Genomic DNA, 15,973 nt, shown 5'->3' on the forward strand with positions numbered 1-15,973 from the left:
GGACCCTGTGCATAGGAGGAAAGCCTTTGAAGACCTGCAGAAGAGATTCACATCCCAGACCCACCACTTACTCTGTGACCTTAGATAGATCACTACCCAGTTTCCTTATTGGTAAAATGCAGAACCATCTCCTTCATACAATTGTGATTATTAACCAAGGGTTAAATGAAAATACGGTGTGTAGAAGGTACTCAGGAATTCTAGAGTCTCCATGTGATTCAGAGGCCCACATCTCTCCCTTATCTCCCATTCCTCCTCTCTCCCCCACCACAAAAGCACCCCAAGCCCTTAGCTAATGAACCTGCCTTAAGTTGACAAGTGCTCTGGATACATCCGTTATTACTACCCATCCCCACAACCTGTGGTAAGACAAACATAGCTTCTCATGAGACAGGACACAGGAAACTGCCAACTAGATCTATGCAGAGAGTGAAGTCCCATCTTAAAACAATGCATAAGAGAAGACAAACCTTTAAATAAAGGTATCGGGGGTACCTGGTGTCTCAGTCGGTTAAGTGTCCCACTTTGGTTTAGGTCAATCTCTCCATTCATGGGTTCAAGCCCAGCATTATGCTCTCTGCTGTAGGCATGGAGCCTGCTTGGGATCCTCTGTCCCTCTCTCTGTCTGCCCCTCCCCTGCTCCCTCCCTCTCTCTCTCTCTCAATATTTTAAATTTATTTTTGAGAGACAGAGAGAGACAGTACGAGCAGGGGAGGGTCAGAGAGAGAGAGGGAGACACCGAATCTGAAGCAGGCCCCAGGCTCTGAGCTAGCTGGCAGCACAGAGCCCGATGCGGGGCTCGAACCCACAAATGTGAGATCATGACCTGAGCCGAAGCCGGACACTTAACCGACTGGCCACCCAGGTGCCCCTCTCTCTCTCTCTCTCTCTCTCTCTCTCTCTCTTAAAAATAAACATTAAAAAATAAGATGTCATGAATGCTATATCTGAACTTTGTTCTGCACAAAGTAGGAGCTCAATACATACTTAACTGAATTAAACTGACGGAGTTCAGCAGCCCTCTTGTTTGGACTTCCTGATCAGTTACTTTTCTCTTCTGATGAGTTCAAGATTATTATATTTTTCCCTACCCTTTTAATTCATCCCTCCATCCTCAATGCTTATATTTCTTTTTCTTTTTTAATTAAAAATTTTGACTTTAGTTGATACACAATTTTATATTATTTTCATGTGTACCTGATCAATTACTTTTGATGTCACCGAACTAGAAAGCTATTTGTCCGTGGCAAGACACTTTCAGCTTTTCTGAGCTAAAGTACTGTTTTCAGCACGTAATTTCATTAGATCAAAGAGTTAAAGTGTCCTTAGCTCACTCATGAGTTTACCTTTTGCTTCTAGTCATGCTTCCTATAGGAAAAACTCCACAGTTCCAAAAAATGCCTCTTTTTCAGCTGACCTTACTTACCACTTTAGGGCTTAACTTTAAACAAATGGAAACACTTTAACTGAAGCAAGTATTAACCATTTCAGCTCCTTGTATGAAAGGATATTTGTTATGGCTTACAAATAAAACTTTGAAGGTACAAAATCATCAAAGAATGCTATACACATACATGTGTGTATACATACGTATTATACATATATACGTATGTATGTAAGGTTCTTGGATACCTTAGAACTCTTCAATCAGTTTTTAAGATTTAATGGCATTATATAAAAGCATCATTTACTCTTGCCCTTGATTTCATTATCTGCTGTTAAAGATTCAGAACAATGTACATCAAGGTAATATATTGGTCCTCAGTTTCCTAGTTTATCTTTGAACTGAGACTTGGTATTTCAAGGATCAACAGAATAAACATGTCTCCCTCTGGTTTACCCTTGTTCTTAGGATGTCATTCAAATTATGTATGAAGTTGAAAATGCAACATACTGGAATTGGTTTATCTATATTTAAACTCCAGAAGACAACATTATTGATAGGCTTATTTGCTCCTATGGTTTTAACTCCTTAAAATGATTTTTATGGTAAAGAAGGGTGGGTTATGAGAAAAACTTTATCTTCCTGTAGTTTTTTTTCCTTACTATAAGTTTAATGGAGTCAGCCATATCCTTTTATAAATCTCTAATTATCGAATGGAACATTATATAGCCACTAAAATGATAATTATGAAGTCATAAATTCCTTTTATTTTAAAATGGAAAAAATAAAATATATCCATTTTAATTGCAACAGTACAAAATGGTTATGCATTATAAACAAATATTGAAGGGAGTGCCTGAGTGGCTTAGTCGGTTAAGCAACTGATTCTTGATCTCAGCATAGGTCTTGATCTCAGGGTCCTGAGCTCAAACCCCTTGCTGAGCTCCATGCTGTGCATGAACCCTACCTAATAAAGAGACAAACAAACAAATATTGAAGTATAAAATACTAACATAAAAATAGTATAGTCATTTTTAAGGTCGGGATTTGAGGAGGTGTTTCTCCCCAAGAAATGTTGATACAATAAGCCCCTCTTATCCATGGTTTAAAAAAAGTTTTTTTAAATGTTTTATTTACTTCTGAGAGAGAGAGACAGAGCATGAGTGGTGGAGGGAACAGAGACAGAGAAGGAGACACAGAATCCGAAGCAGGCTTCAGGCTCTGAGCTGTCAGCACAGAGCCAGATGCGGGGCTTGAACTCACGAACTGAACGGACTGTAAGATCATGACCTGAGCCAAAGTCAGACACTCAACCAACTGAGCCACCCAGGTGCCCCATCCGTGGTTTTGTTTTCCGTGGTTTCAGTTACCTGCAGTCAACCTCAGTCTGAAAGCAGATGTTCCCACTTCTGACAAATGGACAGGTCAATAGCAGCCTAACTCTATGTCACAATTCCTATGACATCATCTCATCTCATAGGCATTTTATCATTTCACATCATTACAAGAAGTGTGAGTGCAGTATATGTTTAGAGAAAGATCACATTCACAGAACTTTTATTACAGTATACTGTTCTACTTTATTACCAGTTATTGTTGTTAATATCTTACTTTGGCTAATTTCTAAATTAAATTTTATCATAGGAAAAAACATAGTATATCTAGAGTTTGAAACTATCCACAGTTTAGGCATCCACTGGGTATCTTGGGATGTATCCCCCTTGGACTAAGGGCCTATTGTATACAATTTCCAAATGAAGGAGGGGAAATATCAGAACTTAAATTGCTGAGCGATGTTCTCTACTTAAAATCTGACTGCTACTTCATGGATAGTTTTGTTTAAGACCATTTCATCAAGGCCTTCTATAGCATCACACGTTACCTCTCTAACTACTCCTTGGTTACTTTTCCTGGCTTCTTTTCAATCTGGCACTTATTAAATGGTGAGAGTACTTTGGGACTCCATCCAAAGTCTTTCACTTGACTCACTCCCTAGACAGATGGCGTCATTTGTATGAAGAGTTCCACTAACTATCACAGTGTCATCTATTTGCCTGCTTGGCATCCCTTCTTGTATACCTCACAGGTGCCTCAAACCTTGTCCACAGCTGAATTTGTCATCTTCCCTCCACTCACCCACTACAACAACTGGCTCCTCTTTCAGTTTTCTCTCTTTTTTAATTTTTTTAATGTTTTTTTAAGAGAGAGAGAAAGTACAAGAGGGGTTGGTGCAGAGAAATAGGGGGATCGAGGATCCCAAGCAAGCTCTGCACTGACAGCAGAGAGCCCAATGCGGGACTCAAACTCACAAACCAAACTGTGAGATCATGACCTGAGCCAAAGTCAGATGCTTAACTGACTGAGCCACCCGGGTGCCCCACAGTTTTTTCTTATCTCAATAAATCCTGCCACTATCTACTCAATGGTCTAAATTGAAACTCTGGAAGTCATGTTGGCTCTCACACTCCATTATGGCAAATCCAAAGTCTCACCATATCTTTATTCTAGCTTCTAAGTATTTTGTGAATCTACTACTATTCTCCAAACTCATCACTTGTTCTAGCCATTGTCTCTGGCCTGTGCTCTTACCCTTACCTGGACAGTCACCCTAGATCATCTCTGCCCCAGCCTACTGCTCCAAGGCCCTCATTCCTCCCCTGTAACCCATTCCCCATACATTTATAGTGGTCTTTTGAAACCACAAACTTAACTGCCTTACTCTATTGCCTCAATCTTTCCATTTCTTTTAGGAATAATCTCCCAATCCTAAGGCTTACCACAAGTTCCCTGGGCCCACCTCTTCCTCTCTAGGCTCCAGTCATACTGGTCTTCATTGGTTGTCCCCAAATACTTCCTACTCCCCTCCTGAGGTCTTCACACTTGTTATTTACTCTGCCTGAAACACTCCTCACTCTCATCACTAGGCCTATTCTGAATCTGTTCTTAGATCAGGGAGGCCTGGATTGTCTTTCTTCCCACTTAAATTAGCTTCCTCACGGTTACAGAAGCACTGTTGCAGTCATCATAATACAGTTGTCTATTCAGTGTCTGTATTTTCTTCTCAATGTTAAGCTCTATAGGAACTTATTTTTTTCATTCAACAAATATTCATTGGCAGCCTTTGTGCAGAGCACTGTGAAGCATTGGATCTAAAGCAATGAATAAAATCACAAGCTCCTTGTCCTCTTGGACGTATATCTGTGGGAGACAGATAATGAGTAAAACAGGTAAGTGTGCACACACATATAACCACACATGTCAGTAAATTACCACCTGCACAGTTCTATAAAGGAAACCATAGAGTGCCATGCACAACAACAACAATTGAGACCCAGCTATGTTAGGTAGAAAGCCTACCTTCTGAAAAGGTGACATTTTAGATGAGACTAAAAGATAAGAGTGGGCTGGCTATCCATGGAAAGAATATTTCAAACAGGGAATAGATGTGCAGAGACTATTAAAAGGCTCTGTGTGCTTAAGGAACCAAAGGAAGACCAGTGTCAGCAAAGGGGAAAGTAGTTCAGATATAAGATTGGAGAGGTAAATAGAGACTAGATGATTTAGAGATTTTTAAGCCCTGGTGAAGGATTTAGATTTTATTCTAAGGGCAATGATATGTTTTGAATAAAGCTGAACTATTCATTGCCTATATCAGCACAATATCTCATTCAAAGAAATAATAGATACAGAACATAAAAATGAAAAGCAGTATAATATTTACTGAAGTCTATGAAATAAGCACAAAAGGGAAATTTCTATGTATAAGTCTCAGTAAACATGGTTTAAAAATTTTTTGATCTATCTCCTAAGTTCTACTCAGCACTGCACAACAACACTCTTCAGTCTCTCTTCGTTCTAAATATTACCCCCAAAAGGTATGCCAGACCTGGTCTTGGCTTTTCTTTATTTGGCTTAATTCTCTCATCTTCAAGATTCCACTCTTGGTCCTTGAATAACTCCCTCCCTGCCCTTGTTAATGTAAGTTAATCTATCCTTTCTAACCTAAATCTACTCTCAATCAATTTATCCTAATAAGCACAAGGGAAACCCCAGACATGGGGCTGGGGATGGGGTAGGGATAGGATTCTTCCCAGAAAGTTGTGGGAATAAAAGAATTCTTATATTTTCAGTTTTATTTGTTTTGTTTGTGTTTGTTATCACTACCGTTGTTGTTGCTTTCATGCTGGGAATCTACTCTGGCCACTGTAGCCAATGGCTTGTGAGGGAGCAAGAAGTAGCAAGGAAAATAGCAAGGAGCCTATTGCAAAGAAGACTGAGCAAGGGGGATTGTGGAGAGAAAAACAGTGGACAGATTCAAGATCTACCTTCTAGGTAGAACTAATTTTTTTGCAGGGAGGGAGAAGAGCTGTCAGTGATGTCCCCCAGATCTCTGGCTTCAACATCTTCATGGATAGTGGTCTGTTTATAAAGATAGGAATGAGAGGGGGGAGGGATGGCCTTGGGATCAAAATCAGTCTAGGTTTGGAAGTATTATGTTTGAGTTTCTTATGAATTGTTTAAAAGAAGTCATCAAAAAAGCAGTTGTATATGTAAGACTCAAGTTCAGAGAGGACAGGCCAGGAGGTATAAAAATGGGGATTTTCAGCATATAGATGTTATTTGCAGCTGTGTGAGTAAATGAGACAACTTAATGATTTTCTACTACTTGGTTTTAGCACAGTGCCAGCACCCACTAAGTTCCTATCTATCTTATTCATCCTTTTATCCTCATGCCTGGGACAGTTTGCCATATGGCAGATATTCAATAATTTCCTGTGAATGGAACGAATGATTTAGCAATTCTACCATTCACAGCAGCAGAACAGTAATTTTAAACCTTTGTCTCTTAGACTCTAAAGACAATTTGCTTTCACCATAGGAATGGTACTCTAGTTCAGCAGATAGTCTCAAAAGCTGAATGAAGAAGACAAGTACATGGTATCCCATTATATAAATGAGGAAACTAAAGAGGTTACATGGATTGTCTAAAACTAGGACCCAGGTCTTTTGACTTATATTTTAATATTCTTTCACCATAGTAGAGATGACCTTTAACAAACTAGCATTTGCTCTGGATATTTTGTCCCTACCAATTAACATACACCATGAAGAAAGAAAAAGAGAAAACTCAAATATATTAGGTTTGGAATTGGCAAGTATTGCCACTTATAACAATCTTCTACTTTTCTGCAATCTAGGCTTTTCCATGAAGATTCAGCTCAAATATCATATGGCTTTTTCTACTTCCCAAAAGCAAGGTATTGGCTCCCTCCTCCCTTGGTTCACTGATCATGTGCTCTTAGAGATATAGTTCCCCTATACCAGCAGTTTTTGTACATTTTCAAGAACTCTTCGATCTAATCTGTGTATTCAAGGATACATTAAGGAACAAAGGCATGGTATAAAACAACGTACACTGCCAGCAGGGCTTTTCTTTTAAGGCTTATAGTTGCATGCATGCTTGTATGTGTATGCATAGAGTATTTCTGAAAACTGGTCTCTGAAAAGGGGAACTGGGTGGGGAGGGGAAGGAAGATGTTCTTGTTTTATGCATACTCTTTGTACAATTTTTGAAGTTTTTAAAGCATGTTTATGTATTAGTTCAAAAAATGTAATGTAAAAAAGTTAATCTCAGAAAACCTCCGGTTATTTTGGTGAATACTAAACTTTGAAATTAGGACTTATAAATGATCATTGCAGTCTTGTATTAGCTTCAGTATCCAAAATATTTCTGTATTTTGCTTAGATAGGATAATATTGAGAAAATCCTGATCAACAAAGTGACTGGAAATGGTAACAGTTCACTAGTTCTTCAACTAGACAGATTCAAAAAATGTGAAATAGGAGTAATAGAAAATGTTTATTGGAAAAAACTAACCAAATGGGGAAACAGATGGAGATTTGAATGACACAAGAATGGCAGAATATTCATAATTGTTAAAGCTGGGTGGTAAATATAGAGCTGTTCATTATTCTCCTATTTACTTTGTATATGTTTCAAAGTTTCCATAATAAAATATTTTTTAAAATTGGTTCACAAAAATAGATAACTGTTCATGTCTTTTATTATAAAAGTTATAAAAGTCAATTACTGGAAACGTATAAAGCTCTAAATTTAAGAATCTGCAAAACTACCCATGCTACCTGACATGTTATCCATTTATTTGTTCTTGCACGTAAAAATGTACATCAGGGGGCCTGTGGCTGGCTCAGTCGGTAGAACATGCGATTCTTAATCTCAGGGGCTGTGACTTCAAACCCCACATTGGACATAAGAGTTTAATTTAAAGAATAAAAGAGGAGCACCTGAGTGGCTCAGTTGGTTAAGTGTCTGACTCGACTTCGGCTCAGGTCATGATCTCACGGTTCTTGAGTTTGAGCCCTACATTAGGTTCTGTGCTGTCAGTGCAAAGCCTGCTTGGGGTCTCTCTCTGCCCCTCCCCTGCTGGTGTGCATGCATGCTCTGACTCATTCTCTCTTTCTCTCTCTCACTCTCTCTCCAAATAAATAAGTAAACTTTTTAAATAAATAAATGAATGAATTAGAAGAAAGAAAAGAATGTACATCAGCCATATGAACTTCTTTGTGTATTTAATTGTGCTCAGCACTTATGCTATGGTCACAGTCACCTGTAGATTTTTTTTTTATGTTTATTTATTTTTGAGAGAGAGAGACAGACAGAGCATGAGCAGGGGAGGGAAAAAGAGATAGGGAGACACAGAATCTTAAGCAGGCTCCAGGCTCTGAGCTGTCAGTACAGAACCCAATGCAGGGCTCAAACTCATGAACCATGAGATCATGACCTGAGCCAAAGTCAGACACTTAACTGACTGAGCCACCTGGTGCCCCCAGTCACATGTAGATTTCTATATAAGCAGACATATGCAGACTGGATTTTAAAAAGACCAATGCAAAGACAACCTTCCTACCCAATGACATATTTATAATAAATTCAAATATATGCTTTGAAATTACAGGAAAAATTTATGTCTGACAAAAGAATAGTTTACCTGACAGAAGACATTGGCAAGTGGTGGTCTCAATGTACTAACATTTATTATATTAAATTAATTTATTTTGTTACAGATGTTTTAATAGTTAAAATATATTTTGAAAATGAAATTTGGATCAAATATTTATTCCACCCCTGAAGCACAGGGTCATTTTAAAACCATTCCACCAGACTGTAAAATTGAAAGCAGAAAATGCATTTTATTCATCTCTGTCTCTACAGTACCAAACACAAAGTTTGATGAATGAATATTGTTAACTGAAGGTATGGAAAAATTGATTTCTAAGCCCTAAAGTAATTTTATTAAAAATTCATCTGTGTTGATTTTTCTGAGTACACAAAGCCCATCCTCATTACAAACAATAGTTCAATACAAAAAAATTTAATGAGAAAGTAAAACTTTGCAGTTGCTCAATATTTTGTTTTTCTATCTATAAGGTAATATATATTTATAAGATTATTTTTACTTTAAAAAATAGGATCACATTATAGAGACAAGTTTTGAAATCTTTTTTTTCTCTTAAATGTATATCTATGACTCACTAAGTATACATCTAGATTCTCTCTCCTTCTTTCTAAAGGATGTATAATATTCTATTATTTGCCAGTACCATAATTCAGTCATTCTCCTACTGATGGACATTTAGGGTATTTTCAATTTTGTGATGCAACATACAGTGATATAATGATACTTATATGCACTTATACTTTGCATTCTTGTGAGAGAATTTTAAAGTTAATATTGTATGAAAGCAATATACACAGGTATACACAAATTAAGAAATCAAATAGCTGGGGCATCTGGGTGGCTCAGTTGGTTAAGTGTCCGACTTCAGCTCAGGTCATGATCTTACGGTTCGTGGGTTCAAACCCCACATCAGGCTCTGTGCTTACAGCTAGCTCAGAGCCTGGAGCCTGCTTCAGATTCTGTGTTTCCCTCTCTCTCTGATCTTCCCCTGCTCATGTGCTCTCTTTCTCTCTCTCAAAAAAAAAAAAAATCAAAGAGCTTTAGAACACTGATTTTCTTTTTTTTTTTAAGCAATTCTTTTTTAAATCAATTTTTAATGTTTACTTATTTATTTTGAGAAAAAGAAAGAGAGACAGAGTGGAGCGGGGGAGGCAGAGAGAGAGGGAGAAGGAGAGAGACAGAATCCCAAGCAGGCTTCACAATGTCAACACAGAGCCTGTTGCTAGGCTTGATCTCACAAACCATGAGATCATGACCTGAGATGAACTTGGACACTTAACCGACTGAGCCACCCAGGTGCCTCTAGAAGACTGATTTTCTTTTTTTTTTTTTTTTAATTTATTTATTTATTTATTTATTTATTTATTTATTAATTCACATCCAAGTTACTTAGCATATAGTACAACAATGATTTCAGGAATAGATTCCTTAATGCCCCTTATCCATTTAGCCCATCCTCCCTCTCCTAACCCCTCCAGCAACCCTCTGTTTGTTCTTTATATTTAAGAGTCTCTTATGTTTTGTCCCCTCCCTGTTGTTATATTATTTTCCTTCCCTTATGTTCATCTGTTTCGTATCTTAATGTCCTCATATGAGTAAAGTAGAAGACTGATTTTCTTAAGTAGTCATTTGCTTCATTTTTATCACCTTTCCCAAACCCTCCAAAGAATTGTTAAAACTTTCCAAAAGCTGAATAATCGTTTCTTTTTTCCCTGAAAGTCATCTTAATGGAAGCTTATTTTCTTCTCCTTTGTTTAAACTAGATATGTTCTAGGATTTCTGCACAGCTGTCCGCCTAGGCTTTACCTTCACTTCTCGATTATACGTATATCATGTTCCCTCAACCTAGGGCATTCCATTTTTGTTTGTTAACTCCTCTATTTTATAATAGCTTCCTGAGAAATGGTGCATAGAAGGTAATTTTTTTACATTAGATACATATTTCCAAATGTTTTTATTTCAACCTTGCACTTAACTAATGTGGAAAGAATATTTCCACAGATATTTGAAGACATTGCTTCCATTGTCATATAGCATTCAGTGTTGCTGTTGATATATCCAAAACCATTATGATTTCTGATCCTTTATATAGGATCTATTTTTTTCCTTTCTGGAAGATTTTAGGATATTCTTGTTGTTAATAGTGTTCTGAAATTTCATTGTGCTGAGCCTTATGTAGGGCGTTTTGTTTTGTCTTTTAAATTCCCTGGGGTGGACAACAGATGTTTTTCAGATGGGAAAGTATTGTTGTGTTATTCTTTAATAATTTGTTTCTCTTCACATACTAGCCCTGCCCTGCCCTGAGAGAACAATTCCTATGGACCATAATTATAATGGCTGGTTTCTGGTTAGGTTTGGCCAATGTGAGATCAGATCACAGGAAGAGAGACAAGTCAGAATATCTCTTCTTTGCTGTATCCCTTACATAGAACCACACCTCTCACACAGTAGCTATATCTCCCACTGGGAGGCCCTTGTCCTGGGCTCCAGTTGTCACTGCCCTCCATTTATACTCTCTCTTCTGACATAGCCACTTATGCCCTGGGAATATAAGTTTCCCATTGTGCTAGTCTCTGGACATTATACCACCCTGTGTGTTCCCTAATCCTTCTTGCTCACACTTCTTTAAGTAGTCACTTGCTAAAAATCTCTTTATCTCCCCCATAGAGCATGAATTGGATTTGCTATTGGGACTCTTACACAGTCTGTTCTCTTTCTCTGTATCTCTGTCACTCCATTTTCCAAGAAATATTGAGTTTCCTGGACTAACCCTCTAACATTCTCTTCTAGTTTCCATTTCTATGTCATCTCTTAGATCTTCCTTCTGGGAAATTTCCTTGTCTTTATCTTCCAACTCTTGTATGAATTTCTTATTTCAGCAATAGTATTTGTCATTTCTAAGAGCTCCCTTTATTCTCTGATCAATCCTTTTTAATATAGCGTTGTTGTTTATTCATGTTTCATGGATATAATTTATCTTCCTGCATTGTCTGTGCTTTCCAAAAACTCCTTTGTTTTGGTGTCTGCCTTTCATGATAGAGATATTCCTCAAATGTCAAGTGACTTTTACATAATAGGTGATTGTTAGTTCTATGTACTCAAATGGGGCTTATCCTTAGTGGGCTTTACTTTGGGGTCATCAAGCAGGAATCCATCTGCTTTATTGTAGGGCCTCCAAAAATCATTTCTCTTGCGGTGTTAAATTTTTTCAGAAAAGAATGTGCCAATCTCTTGTCTGGCATTTCTTGGAGCTGAGCAGTTTCAAGTTCAGAATGGACTTTCATTTAATGGGAATATTTTTTCTGGAAGAAATTCCTTGAACTGAAATTGTGGTATCCAAGGATGTGCATTTTAAAATTTGACAGTTCCAATGCGATTTTGGAAACATCCAAAGAAAGAAGTTCAATGTGGTTTAAAAGAACCAAGCAAATGTATTTTATAAGCTTTAAATGCCAGCAGAATTTAATAAAGTGTTTTCCTTAAGGAATTAATGTTCCAAGTGGTAAAATAGACTGAAATAAACTCTTCTTTTCTACTTTGCTTCAGAATTAGCACTAACATAGGCTGTTTGAAAGAGTAAATTTTTCATCTTTCTAGAAAACAAATTAGATTCTACCCCTCACCCCAAAAAAGGTAAAAAAACAGTTGGTATAGCAGTAGAGACATAAATGGAAACCTATAAAGAAGTGTTTGGTCTTCCTTATCTATTAGGACCTAGAAAAATAGCAGATTAAAAATTGCTTAAACCACATTATCTTTGGTAACTGATTTTGAGTTTATGAGTTCAGTGTTTATGGAAGATTTAATCTCAAGGCTGTATTTGTTCTGTAGGTTATGAGAATAATTAGGTCAAGAAACTATTCAACAACACACCAAAGAGAGACAGGCCACAGAACATGAAGATAAGTTACTACTAGAGTACCTAAATTATATTCAGGTCATAACTGACCTACATGACCTAGCTGTATGCTAATCAAAGTAGGTTGTTGTTTTTTTTGATAATTGCTAATCATCTTACCCCATAAGGGTGCTCCATATTTTGTGCTAAATTCCTCGCAACATAGTAGACATAAGAAACTCTTTATAAACTCTACTTCAGAGAGGCCAAGTCTCAGCCACAAATAGACATTTCCCTTCCAAAATGATTGTAAGGAAGTCTTCAAGTTTTCTGTCTCTATGGTGACAGCTTGATGGAGATAGTTGAGGACTAGTACATGAAATATGCCTCGCCCTTTCAAATGCTGTAACAATCACTCAACATAAGCTCATAGACACCAATCATTGCTGTGTAATAGCAATCACTTTACCATTGCTGAACTGGAGCTGGGATTTTTTTTTTAAATGCTTATTTATTTAATTAGAGAGAGAATGTGACTGGGGGAGGGACAGAGACAGAAGAAGAGAGAAAATCCTAGGGAGGCTCCATGCCATCTGTGCAGAGCCCAACACAGGGATCCAGCCCACGAACTGTGAGATCATGACCTGAGCTGATATCAAGAGTCAGATGCTTAACCAACTGGGAGCCACCCAGGCACCCCTGGAACTGGGAATTCTTAGCAAAGAAACAAAAGTGAGAAAATATATCCCATCCACATTGTACCTAATCTTTCTTACCTGTAGCTATATTTGAATTTTGCTTAAAGAAACACAGTTAAGGAGTGTCTTGCTGGCTCAGTCAGCAAAGCATGCAAGTCTTGATCTTGGGGTTGTGAGTTTGAGCCCCACATTGGATGTAAAGATTATTTAAAAATAAAATATTTAATAAAAGAAATACAATTAAATGCTGTATATTGGCAAATGTGCAGTCCAAGCATTGGCTCATAGTCAACAAAATATAAATTTCTACTATGTTCTAGATACTGTATTCTATACAGATACTCACCATGGTCAATAAATATTTGCAAATGAATGATTTTAAGAGCACCAATTTCACTAATGATTACTCTATCTTTTCTCAATATCACTTAGCCATGTCAGAATACAGAATGAATTCAAAGGGCAGGGTGTCAAATCGTTATTTCCTGTTATACTCCATGGGAAATGGCTTAGCCCCCCATTTATGCTGTCTCTGGTCAGTGAGGAGATTTAACTAAGCCATGGTACTCTGTGAGATGACTTAGGCAGCTAACATGTGAATAGCTTAACTCTGTACCCCACCCATGTAGTGAAAACACAGGCCTGCCCAGACTTGGTATTTAGAAAACTAAAATAAGACTCCCTGTTTGCTTGTTTGACTCAGCTCCTAAGAAGTCATTACACATGAGGCAAAAGACCTCTTCTTGGAGATCTCTCCAGGCAGAAAAGGATTTCAGAGGGCCAGCAACACTCTGATTTACGAACAATGGCAGTCACCAATCCTGTTATTGCTTTTTGTATTTTTCTTTAAGAAAAGTTCTTTTAAAATCTCCTCTACTAACTGCATTTTAAGTACATACAGTTCTGAGGAGGAGTTGGAACATAGAGTACTTCTCAATATATCTGTAGTCTATTAATATGAGAATGAAAAAGAGGAAACCAAAAGGGAAGTTAAATTCATGCTCAATCTATGAGTTAATTAAATGGCAATCCCAATCCTCCCTGCATACAACCCAAGGGGCTCTACTCTAACCAAAGTCTTAGCCTCTGCCCTTTCCTTAACTTCCACCATGATTTTTCTTCAATGATCTGTAAGACTGCATTTTCACTTAGTTCTTCTCTTAGGAACACCATTATATTTCTCATTACTTCCCTCAGTGTGATTCTACTGATCCCTAAATCTATAACTTAAGAGCAAAGGACTTGTGAGAGGAAAATAACCTTAAACCAAATTCCCCCTTTTTCTTATTCTGGCAATTATAGCACTTTTTTGCCAGGATCCAAGACATGGGATGATAATACCAATTTTATTGGTAGTTAACTTTTTCTAATTTACATCCAAGTTAGTTAGCATATAGTGCAACAATGATTTGAGGGGTAGATTCCTTAATGCCCCTTACCCATTTAGCCCATTCTCCCCCTCCCACAACCCCTCTAGTAACTCTCTGTTCTCTATATTTAAGAGTCTCTTATGTTTTGTCCCCCTCCCTGTTTTTATATTATCTTTGCTTTCCTTCCACTTTGTTCATCTGTTTTGTATCTTAAATTCCACATATGAGTGAAGTCATATGATATTTGTCTTTCTCTGACTGACTAATTTCACTTAGCATAATACCTTTCAATTCTATCCACATAGTTGCAAATGGCAAGATTTCATTCTTTTTGATTAGCGAATAATACTATTGTGTGAATATATATATATATATATATATATATATGTGTGTGTGTGTGTGTGTGTGTGTATGTGTGTATATATATGTATATACACACCACACCTTCTTTATCCCATTCATCCATCAGTTTGGACATTTAGGCTCTTTCCATACCTTGGCTATTGTTGATAGTGCTGCTATAAACATTGGGGTGCATTTGACCTTCAAAACAGCACACCTGTATCCCTTGGATAGATACCTAGTAGTGCAATTGCTGTCCAGTTTTCCCAGCACCATTTGCTGAAGAGACTGTCTTTATTACATTGGATATTCCTTACGGTTTTGTCAAAGATTAGTGGGCCATATGTTTGTGGGTCCATTTCTGGGTTCTCTATTCTGTTCCATTGATCTGAGTGTCTGTTTTTGTGCCAGTACCATACTGTTTTGATAACAGCTTTGTAATACAGCTTGAAGTTCAGTACTGTGATGTCTCCAGCTTTGGTTTTCTTTTTCAGAATTGCTTTGGCTATTCAGGGTCTTTTCTGGTTCCATACAAATGATAGGATTGTTTGTTCTAGCTCTGTAAAGGATGCTGGTGTTATTTTGACAAAGATTGCAGTAGTTAACTTTTACTGAACACTCACTGTGTGTAAGGGACTGGGATGAGTAGTGTACCCTCTACAACACATTTATACTTTATAGCAATCCTATACACAGATGCTATTTATCCCTATTTTTATAGACAAGGAAAAGGAAGGGTAGAATTTTAAGTGGAATATCCAGGAGTGTATAGCTAATAAGGGCCACAGACAGGACAAAGACCCAAGGAATCTGAATCTAAAGGTCAAACTGTCAAATCCTGCATTAAGGTAATTTTCTCCCTTACATTTTTACTTTAGAGATGCAGTCTAGCATAGTAGTTAAGTTGCTTTAGAACCAGAGTACCTGAGTTCAAAGTCCAGTTCTTCACTTATACTTGTATTATCTGGAGTGAGTTCTTAATTTATTCTCATATAGTTCTATTGAGGTTAGAACTCATTAATTTGTGTGACAAGCCCACAACCCTGTGACCAGCACATAGAAAGCCATCAGTGGCAGTGCCTGAGTGGTGCAATGGACTCTTGAACTCAGCTCTGGTCATGATCTTATGGTTTTTGAATTTGAGCCCCATATTAGGCTCTATGCTGATGATACAGAACCTGCTTGGGATATACTCTGTCTCTCCTTCTCTTTGCCCCTCACCTGTGGTGCTCTCTCTCTCTCTCTCATAATAAATAAATACAATTTTTAAAAATTAAAAATAAAGAAAGCCACCAGTAAGTGTTGGCAATTATTGTCCAAACCTACAGCTGCAGCCCGAACCTGGGTCTTGCCTCTAGCTT

This window comes from Suricata suricatta, chromosome 3, assembly GCF_006229205.1.
Source record: "Suricata suricatta isolate VVHF042 chromosome 3, meerkat_22Aug2017_6uvM2_HiC, whole genome shotgun sequence".
Lineage (NCBI taxonomy): Eukaryota > Metazoa > Chordata > Mammalia > Carnivora > Herpestidae > Suricata > Suricata suricatta.